At 50.8% G+C, this 14,317-nt stretch overlaps 1 pseudogene; it reads right to left on the bottom strand.

Moving 5' to 3' along the window:
- On the bottom strand, positions 1-9,430 carry LOC125519577 (annotated as a pseudogene).
- Between the last annotated feature and the right edge of the window lie 4,887 nt (positions 9,431-14,317).

Below are 14,317 nucleotides of genomic sequence, written 5' to 3' on the forward strand. Positions count from 1 at the left end.
TTACATCTTTAATAGCAATGGAAGAACCTCAGAAGGAGCATTATCTACCAAATCATTACACAACGAAACTCTAGCAATACTAGCTAATTCATGAGCAGCCGCATTCGACTCTCTGAAACAAAATTCAAAAACTATAGAGCTAAGCTCACAAGCCAGATGATAGCACTCATCAACAATGGCCGCCCCATCTCCAGCGTATTGGCCATCTTTATTCATTATCTCCAAGAGTTCCTGGTTATCCCAATTGATGTACAATCTGTTGCACCTACAAAGGAAGCAACACAAACTAGATACACGCCTAGAGAAAAATGACACACACACGAAAAGAGAAGAAAACTAAACAAAGGGGGTGACTATTTGACAGGCGTTCAATATATATTTGGCATTCGGTCAAACCGCTCCCTAGCTCCATCCGATCTAGATCCCAATGCCCAATTGGGCTCTTCTTCCCCTATACTAAACTAAAACTAAAATAAAAAAATAAAAAAAATAATTTTCTAAGAAAGAATAAAGTATTGGCATTGGTAATGAGAAATTTTAGCATGCTCTCTCTTATGTCTTCTTTTTTACATGTCAAGTAAGAAGGTACTCCCTCCGTTTTTATTTACTCCGTATATTAGCTTTGGTCAAAGTCAAACTTTATAACTTTGACAAAGTGTACAGGAAAAAAATATTAACATATTGTTATGACCGGCATATTAGGGGCTTAGCTCAGTTAGTTTTGGCCCGTCTATCTTATCGTTATTAGGGCTTAGCCCAATTATCTTAGTAGGAGGATTATATAAACTCATGTAAGGATCCGTTTTGGAATTAAGCAAGAAGCAATTATATTTGCTCGACTTCCTTAGGGAGCCGGGAGACTTAACCCTAGCCGCCTCCTTCCCTGCGTCATCTCCCTCTCAGCTGTCGCCTCCTCGCGCACGACAGCGCCCAGCCGCCAGCGTCCGCGTGTTCGTCCATGACCAGCTCTCTCCTTCCCGTACAACCTCTGGCCTAGACCCGGTAGAACCCTAGCTCCTACCAGTTTGGTATCAGGTAGCTCAGGTCCGATCATGTCTTCACCGCCGCCAACCCCTTCGCTTTCGTTGCCGACCGCCACCACCGTGCCGCTGGCCATCTCCACCGCCCAGATGCTGGCGCCCTCCACCGCGCTGCCAGCAGTCGTCTACACCCCGGAGGAGGTCAGCGGGATCCTCCACGACCTCGTCACAGCCGTCCAGGGGATCCGGCTGTACCTGGCCAGCTCCTACGGGCTGCGCCGGCCACCGTCGCCGCCGCGCCGCCGTGGCAGCCGCTGCACCAGGCGGCCTTCACCGCGCTCACCAGGCCGCTGCAGCTGCCATCCACCGCCACCACCGCCCCGCCCTGGCTGTCGTGGCAGCCGCCGCTCCTAGCGGCCTCTGCCGCTCCCGGTGCTCCACGCAGCAGCCGCTGCCGCTCCCTGGCACGACACCGCAGCAGCCACCGCCGGTCAGCTCCAGCCCCGCATCGACCGCGCCGACGAAAGTTCCGCTCCACCAAGTCCGGTTCCCGCCCTCGCCGTCCGTGCTATCGGCCTGGTTGACCGAGTCATCGTCTCAGCCGGTCTACACAATGGCCTCGGACCGCCGCACGTGCCGTCACAGTAGGCATAGTACGGCGGGTCCTCCAGCTCCACGGGCCCCTACGCTGGCCTCGACGCGCCGCCGTTCCACGCCCCCCACCCCCTGTGATCACCGACCCGATGCCGCTGCTCCGCACCGCCAAGCCGTACCCCCACGGCGATCATACCCAGATGGGCCCACGCTTCGTCAAGCTCGCCTTCACCACCTACGACGGCACCGAGGACCCCCTCAACTGGCTTAATCAGTGTGACCAGTTCTTCTGGGGGCAACACACGCTCGCGTCGGACCGCACCTGGCTCGCTTCATATCACTTCCGAGGTTCCGTGCAGACTTGGTATTACGCTCTCGAGTAGGACGAGGGCGGTATACCTCCATGCGAGCATTTTCGCGAGCTCTTCCTCCTTCGTTTTGGGCCGCCGATACGCGGGAGCCGGCTGGCGGAGTTGGGCCGTCTCCCCTTCACCTCTACGGTGTAGGACTTTACCGACCGCTTTCAGGCCCTGGCGTGCCACGCACCCGGCGTGACGGCTCGCCAGCGGGCCGAGCTCTTCGTCGGCGGTCTGCCGGCTGTAGGGACCCCAGGACCTCCAGACGGCCATGTATTACGCCCGTGCGTTCAAGCGCCGCGCGGTGGCCATCCAGCAGGCGTTACCGTCCCGGGCCGCTGGGCCACCACCCTGGCCGGACGTTCCCGCGCAGGGTCGGCCTGCTCAGGCTTCCACGGCACCCCTCGCCGCAATCGCGGCGCGCCCGTTCCGCTTGCTCACCACGGCTAAGCTACTCGAGCGTCGTCGCCAAGGGTTGTTCTTTAACTGCGATGAGCCCTACGTGCCCGGCCACGTCTGCCCGCGACTCTTCTACCTGGAGAAATGTTATGACCGGCGCCGCCGCCGGGCTTGGCGACCTGCCCGCCCCAGCTGCCGCGGAGGTGTTTGGCGACGGTTGATCACCCCGAGGAGTTCCGCAAGTGCTTCCCCGCCTTCCAGCTCGAGGACGAGCTGTTTGTGCACGCGTGGAGAAATGTTATGACCGGCATATTAGGGGCTTAACCCAGTTAGTTGTGGCGTTATTAGGGGCTTAGCCCAATTATCTTAGTAGGAGGATTATATAAACTCGTGTAAGGATCCGTTTTGGAATTAAGCAAGAAGCAATCATATTTGATCGGCTTTCTTAGGGAGCCGGGAGACCTAACCCTAGCCGCCTCCTTCCCTGCATCATCTCCCTCTCAGCCGCCACCTCCTCGCGCACGACGGTGCCCAGCCGCCGGCGTCCGCGTGTTCGTCCACGACCAGCTCCCTCCTTCCCCTACAACCTCCGGCCTAGACCCGGTAGAACCCTAGCTCCTACCACATATGCAATCAACACCAAGTTTAAACTAAATTTCAGGGCCATTGCCTCAGCAGTCAGAACATCATAGCAGGAGTCAACATCTCAATGAGCTTGTTCCCAGCTACAACCTCATGTGTCCTCTATCATCTCGGATGATTGCCCCCATAGCCCCTTGAAGCAAATTGCAGTTAAAGGCCGCATCAACATTTAACTTAACATGCCCGTTTGGGGGTTTGTACCACCCTCCTCTTTTAAGTGAGGCCTTTGGGTCACATGCAATAAAGAATTACTATGCCATGGTCTTAATTAATCAAAAATAGACAAGGAATGACTTGGCGATTAATTTAAAACTCCACACCTTGCCCTAGCTTGCTTGGGTGCTACTGTCACCCTGGAGACCAAGAGAGCACAGCCAGTCGGTCAGTTTTCTCATCCTTCTTTAGAAAATTTCAGTTTTTTATTTTGTATGTGCAACTATACATGGAAGTACTATGCAATATGCGTGTAAATTATATGCTTATTCTTCGCAGTTACAAAAAAGGCAAATTTTGTGTAAGTTTTTTCCTTCGCCCTTTTTCATTTTCTTTCTCCTTTAAGTCTATTAGCAGTGAGCAGTACATAATAGATCTGAGCCGTTAAACTCAATAATTAGTGGTCTGATTAACTCTTACTCCCTTCGTTTTTATTTACTCCGCGTATTAGAGTTGATTGAAGTCAAACTTCCTGAAGTTTGACCAAGTTTATCAAAAAGAATATAAATATTTACCATAACAAATCTATATGATATGGAAGTACATTTGATAATGAATCTAATGGTGTTGATTGTATATGTTAATATTTATTTCTATAAACTTTGTCAAAATTTATAAAGTTTAACTTTGACCAAAGCTAATATGCGGAGTAAATAAACACGGAGGGAGTACCTTCTTACCTCACATGTATAAAAGAAGAGGTAAGAGAGAGCATGCTAAAATTTCTCATTACCAATGCCAATACTTCATTCTTTCTTAGAAAATTCATTTTTTTTAGTTTTAGTTTAGTATAGGGGAAGAAGAGCCCAATTGGGCATTGGGATCTAGATCGGATGGTACGGAGCGGTTCAACCGAATGCCAAATATATATTAGACGCCTGTCAAATAGTCACCCCCTTTGTTTAGTTTTCTTCTCTTTTCGTGTGTGTCATTTTTCTCTAGCCGTGTATCTAGTTTGTGTTGCTTCCTTCATAGGTGCATTTTCAATGTGTTTGTATCAGAGAGAGAGACACACAGAGAGAGAGAGACGACACCATTGACATGATGTGCTATGTCAAGAGGTATTAACCGTCGACGTTGATGTTTTTATTTATTTTGATACTAAGAATACTACAAACATATACAATTCATATGAAAATTATTCTTGCACATTACCCAGTCAAAGTCACTACGGGAACAGGGCTCTAAGCCGGCAGCCAAATGTATGCCGACGGCCGCCGTCGGCCTAATCCGAGCTATGCCGACAGCTAGGTACCTGACCGAATCGGAAGGATATTTCAGGTACCTGACGCATAAGTCCTCCCTATAAAACAACCATACAAACCACAGTTGATCAACCACGGACAGAGCTGAAACCACACAATCATACATAAAGCTAGGTTCGACCACCATTAGATTTTTCACTGAGCTGAAAAGAGAGGCAACTACACTGAGACACACCCCAAGTGTAACAACACCCAAAAGGCCAAAACAGAACAAATCGCCACTACTTGTGAGTTGTGACCACCAGTAGTACATTCGTTAAGCGAGCCGCAGAGAACCGAGCGTGTCACAAATATCCCCGGCCAGGTGCATGCCTAAATCTGAAGCGGCTTCACCATGTCCTGGCCCGATCACGCAAGCGTGGCGAGAAACTACCGGAGACACGCCCTCGCCTTCGTCCCAGTCGAAGAAGCACCGACGTTCCGCGGCATCCCGGATCAGCTCCCCCCAGATGGAGCCGCTGCCGCTTAGCGTCGCCGCGTTGCCCACGATCCAGAGGCAGTGCCTGCAACCAAAACGATCGATCGAGGCAGTTATGCATGACAAGTTCCAACTAGTTTTGTATTTAGAATTTCATCCAGATCTCGCCGTGCGTGCGTACCTCGCCCTTGTCAAGGCAACATTGGCGCGTCGCCGGTTCGACAGGAAGCCAACGGAGCACGTGTCGTTGGACCTGACGGTGGATAGGATGATCACGTCTTCTTCACTGCCCTGGACCCATCCATGGAGTTGACGCGAAGAACCAGGGGGCGCATCGCCTTCACGTCCCCTATCTTTCCCTGAATTGCGACCACCTGAGCGGTGTACGGGGATATGACACCCACGCTAACCACCTGCCCGGCGCTGATACAAACTGCACGCCAAACACCATAGCATGAGTTCGAGGTGCATATATAGTACAGCAGTAACACAAAATAATACATTCAACGCACATTTCTTGAGACTGTGCAGTATTTGCAGGATGGCAGCCACCTCGGGCATGTTTGTCTTGCTGCGGCCGCGGTCTTCCACACCGTCGATGTTGATGAACGAGTATGGCCCGAACATTGCACCTGGAAGGTAACTACGTTCATGCTTGGTCTGCGTCACATTGGGGCCATCCAAGATTTGCTTGTCGTAGAAACTCAAGTTGGGAAAGATGCTTATGGAAGGGTGCATCCTGTACTGCATGTTGAGGAGGTGCTTCTTGTGTCCATGTAAACCCATTCTCTCAAACAGACTCCTACCCAGCAACGCCTTATCTGAAACCTGCAAGAAATGCCACAAATGTAGATGCAATTCAAAAGAAAGTACTAAAGGTTAGTTCAACCTCTTAGTACAAAACCGCAACATTTATTTTGGATCAGAGGGAGTAGTATATGAAAGGTATATATGGACCTTGCTTTGGACCATAGCTGGCAGTTGGCGCTCGTCACCGATAAGAACCACATGTTTCAGTCCGGAGACTTGCAATGGGACGAGGGATTCACATTCCTTGAGCTGTGCAGCCTCGTCGATCAGAAGCAGATCCATCTTCTCCCCCTCCAGCTTGACCGAGCCAGACACGGTGCAGAAAATGAGGGACGCGTTTTCGACGCAGAACTCCTTGATCTCGGAAAACTCTTCGGTCAGAGGAAGTTGCAGGTCTCGCAGGAGCGTCCTCGTGACGTCTAGAATTGCTGGCATTTTCTCCCTCATGGTGCGAACTATTTGTTCCGAGTAATCCATTAAACCATGAACTTGCTGGTTCAGCTGTCTCTTACCCAGCAGCTTGCTGAAGTCGTCGAGCAGCTTCCTGAGCAAATTAATGTTGTTGTAGTTCTTCTCCAGTGTACGATCCAAAGAGACATGGGACATGATTGTGTTTAAGCACTTGCTAAGCCCCTCAAAGATACTGTGGAACTCTGACGTGCGGAAGGAGTAGCACTTGAGTGCTAGCTTTGTGCCATCCCTCCGCTTGATCATGGCTATTTGGTTGCCCAGAAACGTTTCCAGTGAAAGAAGGCACCGCCTCCAACCCGTCTCCAGCGAGAAGCAGTCTGTGAGAAGCTTCAGACGAGTGTCCAGGAAAATGTGGTTGAGATCGTCGTCGATGGGCATGCGTTGCCTGTTGCCGAACAGCAGCAGATCACCGTGGCCAGAGCAGGCATCGGGATCCGGGTGCTGCCTCCTCAGCGCCAGGAGGCTGGACGCCACCTGACAGACGGCGGTGTTGGTCGGCGCGCACGCCAGCACCCGCCATTTCAGCTTCATCGCAGACAGCATCACACTACCAGAATAACTGGCGATGCCGACGGTCGAATCTATGCCGACGGGCCCCATCGGCATAGATTGGCCTATCCCGAAGGCCCAGCCCAGGCCGTCGGCATAGAAAAGCCGTCAGCGTATATCAATCTATGCCGACGACCCCCGTCGGCAAAGCTCACCCGTCGGCGTCGATAGAAATATGCCTATGGCGGCCGTCGGCATAGAGAAGGCCGTCGGCATAGCTCGTGGGCCCGGCTACCCGGACGGAGACGGCGTCAATCTACGCCGACGGGATAACGACGGCCGTCGATATAGACGCCACGTCATCGATCCGCGTCGCTCGCCTGTCCGTGGGGTGGCAAATCTATGCCGACGGCCTGGCCGTCGGCATAGGTCTGGCCCATGGATGTTGCCACATCACCGATCCGCGCCCTTAGGCACGTCATCGATCCGTGGCCATGTGCGCAGGTATGCCGACGGCCTTGCCGTCGGCATATCTCTATTTATTTATTTATTTTTATTTTTTTACTTATTTTTATTTACTTTTCCCTGTTTTTTTCACAACATAAATGTGCCTTGTCTAACATAAAAAAAACATACCCAGATGGTATATCGATTGCCCCCCTCACGGACGTTGCTGCCGCCGCGCCGTGCCCCACAGCGACGCCGGAGATGGGGGGCACACCCCGGAGCTGCGTGCCGGGTGCCTGCGCTAGCCACCACGCTTTCACAACCGTAGGAGGGCCCAAAGCAACACCTGGCGGCATTGCTACCCCCAGGTACACCCTCCCGTCTAACCGGGCCCTCATACATGTGGGGCGGTGTGATGCCATGTCTGAAGAGGCAGGACGGGGGCCCTGGGGGATAGCAATACCACCGGAGCGTCGCACCGGGCCCTCATACATGCGGGGTGGTGTGGTGCCATGTCCAAATTAGAGGCGGCACACGTCTCCGGGTTGTGCCCCCGCTCACGGACGGCGCCGCCGCCGGCACCTGGAGGGGGGAAACGGACGCGTCGGGTCTACACGGAGGGGATCTTACTGTGGGTTTGGCCCGGATGTTGCTCTAAAGTGTTCGTATGGGCTGACCTAACACGACCGGGTGGATAGTTCCACTGGTCAAAACGCGTCCGTGCAAAGTCAAAGGGCTAGATCCCGTGGTCAAACGCTACAGGGTTAGGCGGGACGGGGGCCGTGGGGGGGTAGCAATGCCACCCGAGCGTCGCACCAGGCCCTCATACATGCGGGGTGGTGTGCTGGCATGTCCGAAGAGGCGGCACACGTCTCCGGATTGTGCCCCCTCACACGGACGACGCCGATGCCGGCACCTGGAGGGGGGAAACGGAAGCGTCGGGTCTACAGGGAGGGGATCTTACTGTGGGTTTGGCCCGGATGTTGCTCTAAAGTGTTCGTATGGGCTGACCTAACACGACCGGGTGGATAGTTCCACTGGTCAAAACGCGTCCGTGCAAAGTTAAAGGGCTAGATCCCGTGGTCAAATGCTACAGGGTTAGGCGGGATGGGGGCCGTGGGGGGGTAGCAATGCCACCCGAGCGTCGCACCGGGCCCTCATACATGCGGGGTGGTGTGCTGGCATGTCCGAAGAGGCGGCACGCGTCTCCGGGGTGTGCCCCCTCACACGGACGGCGCCGCCGCCGGCACCTGAAGGGGGGAAACGAACGCGTCGGGTCTACAAGGAGGGGGATCTTACTGTGGGTTTGGCCCGCATAGGCGCCCACGTGTCAGCTACTGGGAGCTCTGTATGAAGGACTATGCCGACGGCCTGGCCGTCGGCTTAGTTTCAAATTGTGCCGACAGCCCGGCCGTCGGCATAGACCTGGTCCTAGAGCAGCGGCTGGTCACCACGTGGCACCCCTATGCCGACGGTCTAGCCGTCGGCATAGGTTTTGACTAAGCCGACGGCTAGGCTGTCGGCATAGGGGTGCCACGTGGCTATCAATCATTGGGCAGACTTGACGGCGGCCGCCGTTAGGCGTGATAGTTGCCGACGGCCGGTGCCGTCGGCATAGATGTACGGCCCCCGTCGGCGTATCATATATGCCGACGGCTTTTCTAAGCCGACGGCCTCTCTGGCTGTGCCGACGCATATGTTGCCGACGGCCCTCGTCGGCATAGGGGGCGATTCCGGTAGTGAAAAGCACGCTGATGGTCCTGGTTTTGCCCGTGCCAGGCGGCCCCCAGATGAGGCTAACCTTGCTGCTCGCGCCGCCGCCATCGACACTGGCACGCTGCACCGCAGACATGCAGCTCAGTATGGCGCCAGTCTGGGACTCGTTGAGCCCGAACGCAGACAGCCTGCCTGATACGGATAGCGGCACGTCGACGTCGGTGCCGCCGGTCAGGGAAGTGCTCTGTCTCACGATGGAAAATCAGCCGTCGGATGAGAAAATCATAGTCATAGTCATACTACTAGAAAGGAACGATTGGACGAAGCGATCTGCGAACCAGAGCTTACCAGCGGCATGGAGGAGTCTTCCGCTTCCCCCGCGATAGCCTTGAGAACGGAGTCGTCTCTCTTGACGGAAGAGTTGGCTCGGTAGCGGAGGCACCGCCAGATGCGTTGGTAGGGTATGGAACTGAGCAACCTAACAACGAACGCGTAGCCTTCGACGTAATCGTCTACTCTCCGGCTAGCTCTGACCAGAAAGTTGGTACCGTCCCTGCTGACACTTTGGACGTGGGCGAGGCAGTGGGATGCGCCATCGCGGCTCGCAAGGTCGGACGGCCGTAGCGGCATCGCCGCTGAGAGCAGGACGATGTCGCTGGTGCACGGAGGAGAAGCTCCATGGATGGACACGCGATACAGTGGGGGCCTTGGCCTTGTGTCGCCCTTGCGCATGGGAAACAAGGGCCGTATCTGCACGGGCCTGTAGCAGTTGGTCTGTGCCTCCAGGTTGGACCTCATATCTGCTCGGATTTCTTCCAGCAGCGGAGCCCTGAATGAATCCAGGTAGCTCCTCAGGCCAAAGAACCTGTCAGGTATCCGGCTCACCTGTGAAAGTACCATGCTGATCATCACGTACGTATCGTGTGCACAGCACTTCCGCGTACGTATACTACTCTGCATGCTTGCTTGCTGGGAGGAAAGAAAGGATCCGACTTTGAAAAATCGATGGAATTAGGGACCTACGTACCTTGCCCCTGAAGAAGTCCTGGTTGACGACGTCTTGGAGGGACCAAGACAAGATGAGGTCGGCGAGGACGATGTTCTCGTCGTCCTGCCCGTTCATCTTCCCCGCCTCGCCTTTCTTCTCCATCTTCGCTCGCGACCTTCACCGTGACTCCTAACTTCCTGTCAACTGCTATGCTCCCCGTGGGTATATGTAATCATCTTCTTCAGTCTGAATGTGAATGAATATGAACTGGTTCTTGGCACCATAACTAGTAGTAGTATTGATTAAAATCATGCATGGTGCATAGTTTCCTGTGCAAGCCGCCGCCAATCGAATGGCCTGCCCAAGATACCGCAGGCCGCATGCAGCACGCGTGTGATCTCCTCTCGTCTCTTGCGCTTTCGGGGACGACGCGACCGTTTGGCTTCCGCTGTTGGTTGATGCGAAGTGCACAGAATAGGAGAGAGTATGGATTCATTCAACCCAAAAACTATACTATCGGTTTAGAGCACGGTTAATAATATAGTCAGCCGCTGGCTATATGATATTGCCACGTCATATATAGCCAAATTTATAGCCGGCAAGTACAATAGCCGAATATAAATATGTACTATACTTTGTTGATACATGGCTCACCTCGCTCTGTCACAAAGTGCCTAGGAATACGTGCTACATCCGCTGTTAACTAGTAGCCCGCTTTTCTTTTTCTTTTCTCTCTTCCAACTAAGCATAAATATAATATTTAATATCTTACAACCCGCCTACATCACTTTATTATACTTGCTCTTACAGGACGTGTTCTGAAGAGCGCCCCGTGTGGGTCATGGTAGAACTTGACATCCACTTTGTATGGTAACGGATAGGTGTGGGGCATGGTAGAACTTGACTGTTTTGCGTTGTCGACTCGTCGACAGGTTGCGCATCGAGTTTCGGTGCCGCCGACATGACACGATTGTGGGGGCGGTCTAGCCGTCCAGGTGTGGCGGGTGCTTTTTTCAACGTAGTACAGATGCGGAGACTTATATGGAAGTATGGTCTAGGTCTGCCATCCATCGGTTGAAAGATCGGGCCCAAATCTGCCTCAAATGCCCGGGCGTATGACCCGGTTAGTGACCGTTCAAAAAATAAACCGACCCAGACGGGCGTCTCAAAGAGTCTCAAATTGCCCGGGCTGACTGTCACCCCTCATATCCAACCCAAATCCAGAGTGAATATGGGGAGGCCCGGGCGCGACCGAACGCATCCGCCATGTTGTAATGATGATGGGGTCCCACAAGGAAATAATCTGAAACTCGGCAGTCCGAAACTCGTCATCTCCGACGGGCCATGTAGTGTCCTAGCATGGCTATTTAAGCCGACCGCCGGCATTGAAACCCTACCCGTCCACATTTCCCACCTCCGTCTGCCACCGCCACTTCTCAATCGCCGTCTGCCACCACTCGTAGCCCTGCCCCCATGCCGTCGGGCAAGGAGCTACCCATATCTAACGTCGGAGTGCTGGTTGCAGCTCCTTGAATAGATCCGGGCAAGGCGCAAAGCCCGGATTGCCACGGGGCTACCTCCGGACACGGTTGATCCGGAGGGGGACATGGAGGTGGAGGAGGAGGTTGAGGGGAAGGAGGAGGATGTGGGGAACAATAGGGACACGGATCTGCAGGGGCGAGAAGCAGGCGATCCTCGATTCCCTTCGGTTGGAATCAGAGGCGGAGGCCAAACGCCATCGTCGGCAGGAGGCGGAGGCAGAGCACGGCGCGGAAGTCGAAGAGATGATCGCGTATATGGATGAGGAAGAGGAGCTGGAGCCCTCCTTTGTGCCCATCTACCCGTTGCTCGGCAACGACATCGTGGACATCTCCGACGACGAATCGCAGTTAGCTAGCATGAGGGTAGCATGTAGGATTTGTTGTGCATAGTTCAGAATATGAGAGACTTGGATGCATAAAATCAAGCATGAGCCGTGACTGGTGACTGTCTGCGGACGTGTCCGGTCATGTCCGCAGACGTTTGAGAAGACGGATTTGCCAAGTCCATCTATAGATGCTCTTTTTGGCACATGAAAACAAATTGGAAGTCAAGAATTTCTTTCGCACTTAATGCTAGAACCAACAAACGGCCATGTAGACCGAGGAAGCGGAAGCAAACCGCCTCCATGGGCGGGGCTAGACGAGGACATGGGTGTAATGTACACCCATTATCTATTTTCAAAACCGAGTATATAGGTACATCGTTAAACCATATAGTTCAAAAAATATTTTATTAAAATTTTCATTGTGTATCCCTCACACCTCTATCTTTATCTAATAATATGCATAATAATGGTAATAGAATAAAAGATAGAGGCTTTCATAGTTCTTCATACATTTAATTTTTCGTGTGTTCCTATACCGCTATACGAGCGTCAGCGGGGCGGTCCAGTTGTCTCTCCGGCCCATCTCACGCCCCCGCAGGGTATCGATCTCCCGACCTACAATTCCAGATAATAAGCAGTAACCACCGCGCTACCTCGTCGGACTTGATGACTACAATACTTTTACATTTTTTCTTATTTCATATTTCCATTTACCTTCATTTTTCATTTCTGTTTTTTTCGTTTTCAATTCTTTTTTGTGTTTTCTTTTCTTCTTCTTGGCTCGATGGTTTTATTTTAATTCGTCAACTTTTTCTTCAAATCGATGAACTTTTTTTCAAATTCAGTGAACTTGTTTCAAATTCGCTGAACTTTTTTTTTCAATTGCGATGAACTTTCTTCATATTCGATGAACTTTTCTTTAAATCTGATGAACTTTTATCCCAAATTCAATGAACTTTTTTAAATTTTGATGAACTTTTCTCGGATTGATGAACTTTTTTCAAACTTGTGAACTTGTTTTCAATTTCTATGACCTTTTTTTGAAAATTGATGAACTTTTTCAATTTTGATGAACACTTTTTGAAACCGATGAACTTTTTTCAAGTTTTGTGAACTTTTCTTCAAAAATGATGATTTTTTTTTTCAAAATCCATGAACCTTTTCTAATCATGATATTTTCCCCAAAAATTGACGTGATACAGCACGTGGTAATGTGCAACAGAATAGCGACGCGACAATGTTATTTTGTGTTTCACACTGTTTCTAATCACTCAAGGGCGGTAGATCTAGTGGTAAGCGAGCTTGGAAGTTATAAACAAATTGTGTGAGTTCGAATCCCGTGGTAGCTAATATTTTCGGGGTTTTTCCATGCTAGTTTTCTGTTTGACGCGTTTCACGGGCCGGCCCAACTTGCAGGGCGTGTCGGTGCCGGTTCTCCTAGCAGGGAGCAACTAGTTAACGAGCGCTCCTTCGGGAGCCTCGCAACGATCAGCGCCACTAGGCGTGCTCTCAGCCATTCGCCACGTGTCGCGCTCTGGACGCTTCCTTCAGATTTTGTATTTTTATTTTTCCGCACGCATTTTTGGCTTTTTAAACGGTTTTTTTCCGGGTCTTTTCGACGTTTTGGTTTTCCCCCGGTCTTTCTTAGCTTTTCGATCAAAAAAAATTTCATATTTTTTTTCATGAAAAAACACATTTTCTTTTTTTTCCTTTCGTGAAAGTCACGGTTTTTCTTCCCCGGGAGGCACGGTTGTGCTTTAGCGAGAGGCGCTTAACAGCTATATTTGAATGGGCCACTACGAGTCCCAAGTGGGCCAGCTGTTTCGTTCGGGAAATCCCACTCCTTCGTACGGGAGTTTGATTGTTTCTTCTCAGCCTTTTGTTTCAAGTTTTTGGTTATGTTAAAGTTGTTTCCTTTGGTATGTTGTTTCTTGTATAAGCCTGTGTTGGTTCGCTCGATAGGTTGCCTAGTAGTGGGAAAGTTTGACTGCTTATTTTCTGATGACAAATTGCTCTAGTTATATATTGAAAAATAGAAAAAGGAAGTCAATAACATATTTCATAGTTGAACAAGTCTCTACTCAAGCTGGAAAATCCCTACTACTTAAAAAGAACACAATGTTCCCATTTCACCTCTCTTTCGTACAACATTTTTCATATATGTTCCCCTCTTTCCTTCTTCTCTTTGATTTTTCCCATTTGTAGTATTTCTTTTATCAATTTTCCCTAAAATGGAACCAATTGTCTCATGTTTTATTAACTTACCAAAGTAAAAACATATTTTATTTGGTAAGTCATTAAATTCTTATCAAATAAGTGCTTAACATAAGATGGTATGTAAATCGTGGTGATTTTGCATACAAATACTTGCTTAGATTTTAGTGCATTAATATAATAATAGACTTGCAGCCACGGGCTAATCTATTAGAATGATTATACTCCTATTGCAACGCACGGGCAATTACCTAGTAGATGAAAAAACAATCTCTATTACTTAAAAAGAACACAATGTTCCCATTTCACCTCTCTTTCGTACAACCTTCTTTGTATACGTCGCCCTCTTTCCTTCTTTTCTTTGATTTTTCCCATTTGTAGTATTTCTTTTATCAATTTTCACTAAAATGGAATCAATTGTCTCATGTTTTATTAACTTACCAAAGTA

This window comes from Triticum urartu, chromosome 7 (assembly GCF_003073215.2).
Source record: "Triticum urartu cultivar G1812 chromosome 7, Tu2.1, whole genome shotgun sequence".
Lineage (NCBI taxonomy): Eukaryota > Viridiplantae > Streptophyta > Magnoliopsida > Poales > Poaceae > Triticum > Triticum urartu.